At 37.0% G+C, this 15,647-nt stretch overlaps 1 protein-coding gene across 1 annotated transcript in view; it reads right to left on the bottom strand.

The window, feature by feature from the left end:
• Window positions 1-15,647, bottom strand: part of LOC115453886 (oxysterol-binding protein-related protein 9) — a 115,364-nt gene that overhangs the window by 23,796 nt on the left and 75,921 nt on the right. The gene's annotated exons all lie outside the window — the stretch shown is intronic.

Genomic DNA, 15,647 nt, shown 5'->3' with positions numbered 1-15,647 from the left:
GAAGCTTGATTCAGTTCCCTTATCCCGCGACGCCCTCGCTTAAATAATGGTGGGGCGCGTCTTTGTGGATGAAATGGCTTATACTCCCTACATCGACATATCAATCACCCACGACGGTCTTCCATGCATACGAGACGCAAGATGATTAAAAATTCCATAGCATTTAGAGTGTTAGAGTAACGTATGATTTCATTCTCTCGCAACAACCCTTAGTAAAAAATGTAGTATACGTAAAACTAGAGCATTCGGCAGCCCTATACAATTATGTAAGATGAAATTTCTTATATGCTACATAGCAAGGTCAACACGCAATAATAACCTAATATTATGTTATTAAAATAATAAGCTTGAAATTACCGTAATTAGGAAACTTCGAGAATGATAGGAATTTGTTTTGGTTTATTTTTAAATTTGGAATGAATACATTTTAAGATAGCTATTTATGCGATATACATATAACATGTTCGCCAGTCCACACATATGCAATATGAATGACTTTAACTGAAATAAAAATCTCAGAAGCGTGGCATAAAAGCTTATGTTTAAATTCAGGTCATGGTTTAAATAAGTGTAAAATATAAAAACGTAATATTTTTACGATTGGCTGAGCATCCCACCCACTACATTTTAGCAAGTTGAATACTTTTTACAATCAATAATTTATTTATTATGTGCATGTGGTGTTTACCTGTAAGTAATTGTTGCACTTAACTAATTTTCTTTTATTGTTATGTTTGATAGTTGTATGTTGTATAAGTGTAAAAAAATGTTGGTAAACCTTAATAAATAAAATAAAATAAAAAATTAAAAAATAATAAGAACAAATGAATTCGCTGGATACAGGCAGCTTCTCACAAGTAAGTCCTCTTTTCTGTCTATCTGTATGTTATTGATTTTCTCAAAATCTACTGAACCGATTCTTATGAAATTTCGTAGGGAGATAGTTTAAGACCCTAGAAAGGTTATGGGCTGCTTTCTACCCTGGAAAAATATATAGCGGGACTTTTATCCCGGAAAACTCCTTCACTCAGGCGAAGCTGCGAGCAAAAGCTAGTATAAGTACAGATTTCAGATGTTAAGTCTAATAACATCTAGTAATTACAGTAAACATCGTAAAGTAAAACCTTATCTAATCACATTTAATGACACAAATAAACGACTGTTACATCACGGATATTATTTTAATGATACTGTTTATAAACACAGATGGTTAGGTTAGGTTAGGTTGTTTTTGTTACGTGGCGGTACGTGGGGATTTTGTTATTAGACGTATACGACAAAGTGACCTCACTGCACCTGCTGGTAAGCCGAGTATTGTTTATAGTTTTGACTGACAAATTATCCCTCGCCAGTCGACATAATTACGCCGGCCTGATTGACATAGGGACAAATCAATAACATAGGGGGCATTCCACGTGAAGCGGGCACGGAAAAAAACTCGATGTCTCAGATTTTCGTAATATTTGATTATGTTATACCTGTATATGTCCTCGAATTAGATACAAAATATTTTTAAAGTATAAAGTCTGGTTAGCGAGTTAAAGGACTTTGAAGTTTTGACTGGCCGGCTGGTATACGCCACTTCGAATCCAATTATCAGAGTTTTTAAAATGTTACAATAAAATAAATAAAGCAATGAAATAAATACTTTATTTAATGAGCTTTTTTATTTTATTTTTGGAAATTCAAAAATGATTTTTTTTCTTTGAAAAAAATATGTTTGAAAGTTTCAAACTTGAATTTCACAAAGTTGGCATATTTTTATTTAAAATACTGTGATATAAAGTATTTAGTTTAATCGAAAGTTTTTACTACTTCGCTCTTTCTGGCGACCGCCGCGCTTCGGTACCGTAATTGGTCTAGCTCCTAAACGACTTCTCAGCCCATTATGAAACTTCGCAGGGATTATCTATACAATAGTAGCTATTTTTAGAAAAAAAAAATAAAAAATATATAAATATGCCAACTTTGTGAAATTCAAGTTTGAAACTTTCAAACATATTTTTTTCAAAGAAAAAAAAAATCATTTTTGAATTTACAAAAATACAATAAAAAAGCTCATTAAATGAAGTATTTATTTCATTGCTTTATTTATTTTATTATAACATTTAAAAACTTGATAATTGAATTCGAAGTGGCGTATACCAGCCGGCCAGTCAAAACTTCAAAGTCCTTTAACTCGCTAACCAGACTTTATACTTTAAAAATATTTTGTATCTGGATCGAGGACATATACAGGTATAACATAATCAAATATTACGAAAATCTGAGACATCGAGTTTTTTTCCGTGCCCGCTTCACGTGGAATGCCCCATAGGCTGATACTGAAACGCAATGCACTTACGTGGGCCATTATGGAGGGCTCTACACCTTGTGTACGGTCAGGTGGTCGGTATCAGGGCGAATATAAATTTCCTACCACCAGGTTTGTATGTTGTATGCGGTTTGTATACTGATGTAGGGCAGTGGTAGGGATGAAGGTAAGAGGTGCCATTGTTTGTAAAGTAAAACTGCGTTCCATTTATCCCATAATTAAAATAAAGTTATACTTAAATAAACGTATTACAGCCGTAACCTCGTCATGTTAAAAATAAGTGTCTAAGTATTACTTTGGTTTAAAATAAATTAAATAATATCGGATCTAACCTTAACGTATGCCGAATTAATTAACGAAATTAGATAATAAAAATACAATTCCGTCCAAACGAGCTCTCGTAAGTATCGTCGTAAAATCGCGCTGCTGTTTAAACCTAAGCGCACATCAAGACGTGCACAAGCTTGATAAGTTGTTAACTTTTTATGCATTTTGTATGAGGTTAGTTATGAGAGCTTGGTGTATCAGCGTAGTTAAGGTTGATGATCAATTATGAAATCAAACACATTGTAATAAGTATACAAAATTTTACCTTCTGCAAGCTATAGAAAAAAATAACTTTAGTTCTACAACTGTTATGGTGATATATATGTATAAAAAGTTGTTATTTACGTATTGTAAGAAAAATACAGGATTTTAACAAAAAAACACCATCGAGAACCCAAAAACGATCCAAAACAAAAACCATTTTCACTTCAAATCCATCCTTGCTAATGTTCTCAAGCGTACTTAATCTACATCAAGCGACGCCTCTACATCCAGCTGTGCGCTCACACAAATGACACTCAAAATTATAATCAATACAAAAGCCTGGCATTGACCGAAAGATTGCCCGACCGTCGTCAATCCGCTAATTATGTTGAATCATAGATTCAGCGTCTTTATTTATTCAGTTGTCTTTGTCTTTCACTATACGTGGAGGTCTTGTATTTACGATTCCGTTTTGACATCTTGTTGCATGCGTTTCAGGTAATGTAATATTCACTGGCTTCCTTAGTGGCGTACTGACGCTCTACAGTTGCTAAGTTGGGCACGACAATCGCTCTCTACATCTGTCGCCATTATAGTCTCCAGAAACAAAGGCTTTGGGGCCATTCATGATCGACTTCAAGTCAACCGTGACTAAGCGGCCTTGATTACCCAGGTTCGATCTCCAAGTAATGATATGGGTTTTATGTTCACATCAGCCGGGTGTATGGAATTATGCCTTTTAGATAGGCTTGTTTTCTATTATTAGCACCAGACAGCTGGAGAAATATGGGCGTGATAACCTCTGCTTACCCTTGAAAAGTGGCAGTTACAATTGGAGTAGTAGTTCAAGAATTTACAGTCTTCAAACAAAACCTTCAACTTCATAATAGCACTATAGATATCTATTAGTCGATTTGATATTACGATGACATGGTGAGAAAGAACAACTGCAAACTGGCGGTCAGTGTCAGGGCTTATTGAATTGTATCGATTGACCTTGAGATGGGTTTGTGGCTAGCGTTGGTTTGATTGACAGGTTGGATCAAATGTTGGACTTGTTATCTACGTTAGCATGGCCTAATTCTTATGCAGAGGCAATTCTTGTGCACTCGTTCTCCACACGGAATGCACGCCCACGCTAGGGGATACATTTGTCGTGTCCCTAGTCACACATTTAAGTGTGTATACCTCATGACTGCCAATTTACATTGAGGCCTATAAGGGCTCGCGAACATTTCCTGGCCTTTTCCTCTCCTCCCATCCTAAGAATTTTCCATATCCTTCCCCTACACTTCTGTTGTAAATATGGTATATGTTCTTAGTAATTAAATAAAGTTAGTAAAAAGATGTTATTGACATGAGTGTTTATTTCGGACTAAAGAGAAGTAACTATGTCAAACAAAATACAATTAGTTCTAAAAATAGAACATATAAAAAATAATAAGTCACGACGAAGGTTACAATCTCCAACAGCCGCCCTTAATCGCAGTTGTGACAGAAACAAAGCAAATAAAATAATTAAGTTTCTAAACCTAAGTTAACTACACATCGTTTGTGTGCTAGAGGTCCGAGGGCCTTCGTTAGTACATCAGCAGGCATATCGTTACTTTTATATATTCTAACTTAACAATATTATTAGATACCTTTTCCCTAATAAAGTGAAACCTAGTATCTATATGCTTCGTCCTGCTGTGGTGTACAGGATTTCGAACAAGATTAATGGCACTTTGGCTGTCAGAAGCTAAGTTAACTGAACAAAGTATACCTGTTATCTCGTATATAAACCGACGTAAGTAACACGCTTCCTTCGTGGCAGACGCTAATGCCATATATTCTGACTCGGCCGAACTTAACGCAACAGTAGGTTGCTTCTTGGATTCCCATGATACTGGACCTCCACTTAACTTGTAAACATAACCGGTGTATGACCTTCTGTCGATTGGACAGTTTGCCCAGTCTGCGTCACAAAAACCCTTTAAAGGTTCTCTATTCTTCCTGTAAACCAATGAATAGTTTAGGGTACCTTTTAGGTATTGCAGAATCCTTTTAGCAGCATTCCAGTGTTCTTTAGTAAAACACGTATTAAATTGACTTAAATAGCTCGTGGCGTAAGCGATGTCTGGTCGTGTGTTTACCGCTAGATACATGAGGCATCCTATTAAGTTTTGATAAGGATAAGACTCACCGACTTGACCATCCATTCTTTTTCCATATTCTTTTTAATTAATGGAGTATCCACGGCCTTACAATCCTTCATATTAAATTTTTCTAATATAGAAAGAATATAATTTCGCTGGTTCAACCTTATACTCTCGGAATCACTTTCAACTTGTAGTCCCAAATAACATTTCAGTATTCCGAGATCTTTTAATGAAAAATATTTCGACAAATCATTCTTGACAGTGTCAAATGTCAAATCAGAATTAAAGAAGACTATTATGTCATCAACAAAGATTCCTAATATTACAAGTTCTTTACCAAAAGTTTAGTATACACACAAGGTTCGGAAGGAGTTCCTATGAAACCTATTTTAGAAAGCGTTTCATTTAACTTTTATTCAAGCTCGCGGTGCCTGTTTAAGACCGTAAAGAGATTTCTTCAATAAACAAACTTTGTTTTCTTTACCCTTTTGAATAAAACCAAGAGGTTGCTCCATGAAAACTTCTTCTTCTAAATCTCCGTTAAGGAAAGCTGTATCGACATCTAAGTGCTTCATTCTCAACTTCATATCTGCAGCTATCGCAAACAACGTGCGGAGGGAAGAATGACGAATCACTGGTGCGAACGTCTCCTTGTAGTCTACACTTTCAACTTGATGAAAACCTTTGACGACGAGTCTCGCTTTATACTTGGTAATATTACCATAAGCATCCCTTTTAATTTTGTAAATCCATTTACATGGTATAACCTTTTGTTAGGTCTATCTACTAAATTCCATGTATGGAGTTTCCTTAAGGAACTATACTCATCAACCATAGCATGTTGCCACTTATCAGCATTATCGGCATGAGTAGCTTCGTAATATGTCGTAGGTTCATTAGAATCTACCATTGACGTATTGTAAGCTTTATAAAAATTTGTTGTTTTTCTGTCTCTGGAAGGGTATCTGCGCTCAGGGTGCGATTCCTGTTCCAAATTCGCTGTCACTTCTTCCACACTAGGCAGCCTTAAGTCACTGAGAGACTCTCGCTCTTCCAGAGTCACTGACTCTTTTGCACTTTCTAGATTTACTGGTAAAGTTGCTTCAGCCGCCGGGCTGATATTCTCATCACAGTCATAGAATTGACAGTCATGATCAAACTCAGACTCAATCTCTTTTTGCTCATCAAATAACAATATAGATTCTGACTGTGCGACAGACTCAGATTGCTTCTGCTTTAGCGCTGTAAAGCAATTTTCAAAAAATCGTTGCATCTCTGGATATAATAACTTTTCGTGGGTTAGCAGGATCCCTAAAAATATAAGTGCCTGGATTTTTAGAATAACCGACGAAAATTGCTTCCTGTGCCTTGACATCTAATTTCTTCCTGTGACACGAAGGTATATGGACTAGAGCTCTACAACCAAATACTTTTAGATGGCTAAGATCACCTTTTCGTCCATACCATTTGTCATAAGGAATTTGTCCACCTAAGGCTCGATGAGGAGACCTATTCTTAAGGTAAATGGCTACTTGGAATGCATCTTCCCAGAATGCTTTCGGTAGTGAACTTTCAGCTAGCAACGTTCTTGCCTTTTCTGTAACCGAACGATGGGTGCGTTCCGCTACTCCAACTTGCTGAGGACTATAAGGCGTCGTTGTTTGATGTTCTATACCTTTTGAAGCAAGATAATCAACAAACTCTTTATTCACGAACTCCTTACCTCCATCAGTCCTAATTGCTTTAATTGTTTTATCTAACTGATTTTCAACAAAACATTGAAACACACAAAATATATCTTTGACTTCTGTTTTAGAAGAAATAAAATAAGCAAACACTTTTCGCGTATAATCGTCTACTATTGTCAACATATATCTATTTCCTTGAAAAGAAGTTGTAGACACCGGTCCCATCAAATCCATATGGATCAGTTCCAAAGGGAAGTAGCCCTATTAAACGCTAACCTTTTGAAAGGTTTTCTTGCTTGTTTACCTTCCACGCAAGCGATACAACTAGTTTTATCTACTCCTGTATACTTTATACCTACCTTGTGATTTTTCAGTTGGTTCATGCCTATACGACACAAATGTCCTAACCTCTTATGCCAAATTTGATAACTATCCTGACAACCAGAGTGCACATCTTGTGTCAAAAATTATCCGCCACATTCTCGGAAACATTTACAGTACCATCTAAAACGTACAGTCCACCACAGGGCGAGGCATGAGCAACAGATTCACCTGTAAAATTAAAAGTATCAGATTTATAAAAGTTACATCCATTTTTATCAAAAACACAAATAAAACCCTTTTCAACAGTTTTATATACAGATAACAAACTAGCTTTCAAATCTGGTATATAAGCAACATCACTAATATTGTTGACCACGTTCTCGGGCGTGTTTATTGAAATATTTCCAATTCCGCAGCACTTAATCTGTTCTCCATTTGCGACAGTAACAGTACCTTGATTCTGTATCGAGATATTCTGAAACCAGTCCCGTCTAGAAGTCATGTGTCTAGTACAACCTGAATCTACATAAATTATGTCCTTTCTTGGGTTTCCAGAGTATTAAGACTTGTAAATATCGTATCATTGGTATTTACCGCATTGCCTTTCTCCTTCTTGTTTCTCTGTGGACAGTCTGGTCTCTTATGTCCAGGTGTCTTGCACTCATAACAAACTATATTCTTCTTCATTGACTTAGGCTTCTTCTTCGCATGAAAGACAGAGTCTAATGATGTAGCCACATCTTTGGACATTTCATTAAGCAGTTTTGTTTTCACCAACTCTGTAGTCACGTCTACATTGCAATTTTCTAAAGCCATAATGAGAGGTTCATACCTTGGAGTTAGACCTCCCAAAAGTATTGCAGCAATAGACTTGTCCTCTATGACTACATCAATATCCGCAAGATCCTGTGCGGTTGACATAACTGCGTTAATATATAGTTCAATATTTTTGAACTCTGATAGACTCAACCTGTACAGTCTACGCTCCAAAAATAATCTTCGTCCTATTCCCTTATCTTCAAAGGCTTTTTGCAAACAAGTCCATGCCTCAGATGCAGTTTTCGCACATCTTATATGGGTTATCGCTGCACCTTCTACTGATAAGCATATCTTTGCTAATGCCTTTGCGTCTTTGCGTACCTTTGTAGAGGCATGGGTTGTGTCTCCATTTGGGTATCCACCGATTGTTTCCCATAAATCCTCATGGATAAGGTAATTTCGCATCTTGAACTTCCAAGTTGGATATCCATCTAAAAAACTAAGAACTAAGCGTTCGTGCTGATAACGTGTTGTAAATATGGTATATGTTCTTAGTAATTAAATAAAGTTAGTAAAAAGATGTTATTGACATGAGTGTTTATTTCGGACTAAAGAGAAGTAACTATGTCAAACAAAATACAATTAGTTCTAAAAATAGAACATATAAAAAATAATAAGTCACGACGAAGGTTACAATCTCCAACAACTTCCTTTCCAGCTATCCCCTCCTGACTTTCCTCCAAGGCCCTGACGTCGCTAAGCCGGCGTATTCCAGTATCCCATTCTCTGGTTTCCCCCGGTGATGACTGCGGGGTCCTATACATACAAACAAAAAATACTCCTATGCATCAACATCAAGACTTTCATTCGTCCACAAGCTTAACGTCAACTGCTGTGAATACGTCGGTAGCACAAAAACTAGCACAATACCTGCAGCGACTTGTTTTCATTGCAAACGTCCGCGTGGTTTCAACACTAATTTCTAAGATATTCTTAACAAAAACGCTTTTCAGTGTCGTGTTTTTGTTAGTGAGCGATCTAATTCCGTAACTTATAGTTACTCGACAGTATATTACATATATATCGAGCTGTTATAAGAAATGCAATACCTGCTTGGTAGTTAATTACACATCCTACTAGAAAGTACAGAAAGAGTTTGCTGATCTGAGGTGCGAGCATAATAATATATGTATACGAGTAACTGCAATAAAATCCGTGAAATAGTTTTATTTCAATGTCTAACATTCGCGTAAACATAAGAAATCATTACATAATTGTATGCATATTTTTGTAGCAATTGTAATCTGTTTATAAATAATATAATAAAATAGAATGAGATAATCAGCTAACTTCCGCTTCGCAGACGTTCTCTGTCACTCGCACCTATGTGACGTATCGTCATCGACTTACCGTTTCTCTCTAATGCTTGACAAACATTTACTGCCGAGTACTGTAGTTTGTTACGTTCAATATAGTTTTTCAATATTACAATTGGTCTGAAGTAATTACATCCTAGGTTTACGTGAGAATACTAAGCGAATAATTTGGTGCGAAAACGTTCCACTGGCCTCGAATAGTTCCTTGTCTCCGAAAAACACATTAATCATTGTCTAACAGCTTCTAGAATAGACAATTTATAACATAACTTTGACCGAGTACTTAAAAATTAATTTCAGCAAAGATATTACTGTTTTATACTGTAAGAAATTAGCATATTTTGTCTTTCATAGTTAAAACTAACTTTAGTGTCAGCCCTATTGTAAACTGACGTTTTGCGTCTTGGTACTAGAAATGTAAAAAAAAATATATATATAATTATAACGAAACAATATTGAAATAAAACTATATTTTACAAAATTTTCGGGCCATCTGAAGCCGATGGCATATTTACCGTCTTGCTAACTTCATCTTACGCCATTGATAGGATGGTGGCAGAACACTCGCTTCCTTTGCCCATGCTGGTGGATTATAAATTTAGTAAAAACAAAATCTAGTGTCAAGATAATGAGCAAGACGACAGCGCGGTGAGTGCACCAGTAATGAACACATTGTTGAACGAGTGTTACCGTTACAAGATGGTCGCGTCGCCTCGCTCTACTGAGCTCTGTGAATACAGCCGCTTTACTATAAGGCAATTGCGTTTGTGTTAAAGAACGAAACTCTGGTTAGACAAAAAAATTAATAAAAATATATGAGCTTTGTTAGCTGGTATGTTTTGTAGTGGCGAAGGGTCTATATTATAACCCGATTCTTGTCGGCTTACCTTTAGTAAAGTCTAATTATCATTAGAACGATTATCAAACCGCATTGATATATTTTAGGTTCAGAAATCAAATTTCACACTTTGCCACTGGTGTTTCGTGCATCTCTACTGTGTACCAAGACTGCCTCGACGGCGTAATTGTACTGTATGCGCGGTACGGCAGCGCTCTGAGGTCCTGGGTTCGAATCCCGGGTTGGGTAAAGTAATATTTGGGTTTTTCTGCTCAGTATCAGCGGGCAGTCTGGAATTTGTGCCCGATATAGCGATAGGTTCGGCCCCTAGCAAATCATGGAACTGAAAACACTTGGCGAAAAGTGGAAGCCGTGGTTGCACCTCTGCATATCCCTTCGGGGATTAATGCGTGATGTGTGTTTTACTGTGCACCAAGGCGATTGGAAACCAAACTTCGTCTATAATTTATACAGAAAAGGAATATACGTGTACCAAAACAATGGTTACAACCACTCAATTATGTTTCATTTATTTTGTGCTATAGGACCCAACAATGGTATGATATAAAAAAAATCTAAATACTTTTTACATATAACCTATATGTTATAGGTTTGTTTTCATACGGATGGATAGACGCAAGAGCCGAGCCGTGAAGCGTGGTCACAATGAATGAGTTCACTCGCTTACATACTGCGGTTGTTTTAAACCATTTGTACGCGTTAGGGCATGCTACAATATATTTCAAAAACATTTATACGCACATTATGACACAAACAAAAACATTTATAATATTAAAAAAGAACAAACAAACACTAATACACATAAAGAAAGAAAAGTTATTATGTTTCCTATTTTCAGTAGTAAAAGTAACACAGTACTATCGCAAAGGAGCACGCATTAAATTCGTAAGGCGTCTCGTAGAGGTCGTCGAGTCAAATCTACGTCCTCCTAGAAGTAGAAGGTATCACTTTATGTAATTAACGGACGCCCCCAAAGAAATAGTGTACGAGTACAAATGCTGTGTAAGAAACACCAGAGTAAGATAATTTATGTTATCTTAATATAAGTAGCAGAGCAAACCATTGCCGAAGGGTCTGTTCCGATTTTTGCCGGCTTCCCTTTACGCAGAACGTGATTTACATCAGAACGACTTGCAGTAAAATTTCAAGCAATAATAAATTCTCCGTTCGCCAGTGGAGCAAAAATATCATGTATCACCTATATTTTTATATAATCCGCTTACCAATTGGCGAACGAATAGTCTCAATTTAGTAGGGAAAAAACATAGAGCTATATTGGTCGAGTCCTTGCTTTTACTTCGGGGATAAATAATGTCTATATGTATATGTTTGGTAGAGCATATAGCTTGTTCTTAGAGGTCATACCTTATCGTTCGAACTCTGTTTATCTCAATTACTAAGAATAGAATCTCCATCAAAGTAAAACAGATTCGTAGGTCTAACAATCTAGGTATATTTGTACGAAATCTATAGAAAATTCCTTTGTATCTACATTCAGCTTATGTCCACTTTCAATAAATGATCCCAATTCTACTCTTCGATTCGATCTCGATAGTAAACTAAATCAAATAAATCATTTGTAAGCATGTCCCAAAATCTTTATTTTAATTGGTCCATTTACACGATAGATCGAAAAAAGGATTGCGATTGTTAATTGAAAACGGCGGTTAGAAAGAAATTGCGGGATAAAGATAGAAAAGTGATTATACGAAGACCGGCGTTTACTATCTTTGGTAAATAAAGATATAAAATAGCAAAATCATATAACGCAAGGACATTTACGATACGGAGAGATTGGTGACGTCACGATGGTGTAAACAAGTTTTGTAAGAAGATACCTTACAATAACCGCTATATAATACAATGTAATCATTCTCCTACTAGAATTGTAAACAAATATTTAAATAAAAGTAAATCTTTCCTAAAGCCGTATTTCAAATCGGAGATCAGCCAGATACGCAAGAGATACATACAGTCTTATGTATAAACTTGTTTTAGCGTTAAGAGGTGGTTAAGAATTACTTAAATAGCAAAACATCACCGGCTTCTAGTTTAAACCTTATTAAGAGGCAAGATGGCGGGTTTTGACTTACAGGTGTTTGAGTAAATTTGTGTTTTGACTTTTTGTAAGTAAGACTTATAGTGCACGAGTGTGTGCGCAATACATTTGTGCACTCTCTGTTCCTTCACTCTTAAAGTCCGGTGAGACGGTAATCTGACACGACACGAGAGAGATCAGGCGTATGACCAACGGCTTTACGTACTTTCCTAAGTACGGGGGTATACACCGCCAACATCATGACTCCGAACGGCGACTGAGTAATTTTTAACATGCAAAAACTCAGTCACAATTTTTATTATCTTCATGGTATATGTTTGAATTACGAGCTCAATACTCCCGTAATCAATATAAGTATCCTGAATTCAAACAGGTTTTATTATCTATCGTCGTTTAGTTCTAAGTCTTTTTCTAGATAATCTTATTTAGTACGCCCTTCACGGTAGAACTATTGACCTTAGGGCACACAACCTTCAACCTTCCGTGGGTCAAGATTTATGATTCCATTTAAGTGAAGCGATAGGAAAGAAGGTCTGCGTGTCCTTGTCATGATAATATCTATTGTTTCTTTACTTACATGCTTTTGCTCATGGTTTTGGTTAATTTTCTTACATGTTATCTGTATATAAAAAAATATCCCTATTTCCCTTGGCCATAACTTGAACACGATTTTACTGATTACATTCATCTTGTTTTAGAGTTTTCTATTACTTTGTAGAAAGTTTTACAGAAAGAAAATTGAAAATTTCAAAAAACTTAATGACTATTACTTAATGACTATAACTTGGCGCGTTTAATAAATGTGAATTTTGAAATATCACTTTAGTTCCCAGAATGGTTTTGAGTAGAAACTAAACGAAAAGCCACAGTTCGAATTGAATATTCATAGCTAAAACAGGACAACGTCTGTCTGGTTAGGTAGTATAAATTATTTTCATTTATATAAGGTTGTAAGATGGCCGTTTGGTCGAAAGGTTCTAGAGTGGAGGCCACGTACAAGTAAGCGAAATGTCGGATGCCCGCCTACAAGGTGGACGGACGACCTGGCTAAGGTCGCAGGAAGTCGCTGGATGCAGGCCGCTTCCAACACGTCGACGTGGAGATCCTTGGGGGAGGCCTGTGTTCAGCAGTGGACCCTGTGGCTGAGATGATGATGATAAGGTTGACTCCCAAACATATTAGGTCTCAGTGATGAAGGGTCCATATAGCCCGATGCCTGCTGGCTTCCCTTTCGTAATTAATGTAAAATCTAATTATCATTAGAACGATTTGCAGACCACATTCATGTATATTATTAGAAGTTATAAGTGGTGTCGGGTTCCTTTTCGGAAAACTTCATCCTTCGTCACTTAGGTCTTAAAATATATCCATCGTATTAGTAAGAATACATTTACTGGTGGCAGGTCTGTTATATGTGAGGGTCCGCTTGGGTAGGTCCACCGCAATGTCTTTTGCTGCCAAGCAAGCAAAGCAGCAGTGTGTAGTCACTATTGTGTACCGGTTTGAAGGATATTGTTGCCAGTGTAACTACTGGACTTAATAAGACTTGTTCATGTCTCAGGATGGCGAGCGCAGTGGAATACCAAACAACACTTTGTAATCCAATTTGCCACTCTTAGGTCTTACGAGTATATCTATGTATTAGTTTGAAAACATTCACCACACGATATCTAGATAAGGCAGAGTTTATACGAGTCCTTGCATACCCCATAGAAACAAACAAACCTGAACACCAGGAGAGAAAAAAAACAACTTACAAAATAATCAATAACACGATCATACCATTTGGAACATCGCCCAAAGCACGAAAATAATAGGAAAATGTATGTAAACATTTTGTGTGGGCGTATAAAAGGCCTTTGTGGGCCAAATACGACTGTATAATATGACGATATTCTTTAGATAATGTTTTCTTTGATGTTTTTCTTTACATTCGTGCTTGAGGCTAAGAACAGAATTCCAACAGTATATAACATATTACAAGGAGAATAATTCGACTTAAAAGTTTGTAAGACTCTTACTGGGCGACACTAAGCTGATAGATAACGATGGATCTCTATTTACTTAAAGCGAATGGACTATAAATTTGAATTTGGATAATTATAATTAAACAGACACATTCACGTCTTTTATCCCCAAAGGGTAGACAGAGGTGCAACTAGTACACTTTTCGCCGAGCGTATTCCGTCCCGTGATGTAATAGTGGTCAAGCCTATCGCCATATCGGGCACGAATTCCAGATTTGGAGCTGATACTGACTAGAGAAACCAAATATCACTTTGCTCGACCAGGAGATCGAACCCGAGACCTCAGTTCCACAGTATACCTACGTTACCGATTAAAATAATATAAATAATATCAGCCCTGTATTATATACTTGCCCACTGCTGAGCACGGGCCTCCTCTACTACTGAGAGGGATTAGGCCTTAGTCCACCACGCTGGCCTAGTGCGGATTGGTAGACTTCACACACCTTTGAAATTCCTATAGAGAACTTCTCAGATGTGCAGGTTTCCTCACGATGTTTTCCTTCATCGTTAAAGCGAACGATAAATTCACAAAGAATACACACATGATTTTTTAGAAAAGTCGGAGGCGTGTGCCCTTGGGATTTGAACTTGCAGACATTCGTCTTGGCAGTCCGTTCCACATCCAACTAGGCTATCGCCGCTTTTACCACGCGTCACCGATTACTTACGAATTTTACAAAATCAAAGAATATGAAATTGGTGTAGTGACTTATTTTCAGATGACGCAGCAAAACAACAAAATACTCTTCATCACTTCCACTCCTTTGCACCTTTGTTAAAATATCAACTTTCAAAGCGAATTTAAAATTAAAACCTCACACAGCGCCCGCAGAGACGTCACATTCAAGCTTATTAACAATTAATTATTCCAACACAGCATTAATAATGGAGCAAAGGATACCCACGCACCTGGGCCTTTGTCAGCTAAATCTACAAAGACGTACAGGTACAAAGGCGAGCTCTTGAGCCCGCGGCGAACCGAGGCATTATGCGTGGAGCGAAATGGAAGAATCTGGAGTGGGTAGACTCTTGATCTTGGACGTGATCAAGTTTGTTTAGGGGAGAGCTTGGATGAGATTGCTATTGCTCGTTTCTCTCCTTCATAATGCAGGCTTTTAGGTGTCTGGTTGATTGGCTTGTAATATACTAAGACGGCATTTGATTCAATAGCGCAGGCATAATTGTATATTATATGCCTGCAAAGTTTTGGCAACTGATGAGTGAGGCAGCGATTGTCTGACATTACCTAAATTTGGTCTGGACTGTTATTAAAACCAGGCCTCTATGCAATGTAATGTCAGGAGATAAAACTAGATTTGATTATTTTAATTTATTTTTAGCTTCATATGAAGTTTTTTTTTCTCGTATTTAGATTAATTTCTTTTTATACGCACGCACGGCACGGCAAAGTAACTTTACTGCACTTGATGGTAAGAAGAGTCGGGTTCAATAGAATGTCGAGTGATGAGAGATGATTACCCCTCGTCAGTCGACAAAATTATGCCGGCCTGCTGGAACCGGGTATACACAGGCTGATCTCGGAACGCGACACTCTTACGTGGTCCA

This window comes from Manduca sexta, chromosome 16, assembly GCF_014839805.1.
Source record: "Manduca sexta isolate Smith_Timp_Sample1 chromosome 16, JHU_Msex_v1.0, whole genome shotgun sequence".
Classification (NCBI taxonomy): domain Eukaryota; kingdom Metazoa; phylum Arthropoda; class Insecta; order Lepidoptera; family Sphingidae; genus Manduca; species Manduca sexta.
Note: the sequence above shows the minus strand (reverse complement) of the source record. Positions and strands in the feature narration are given on the sequence as shown.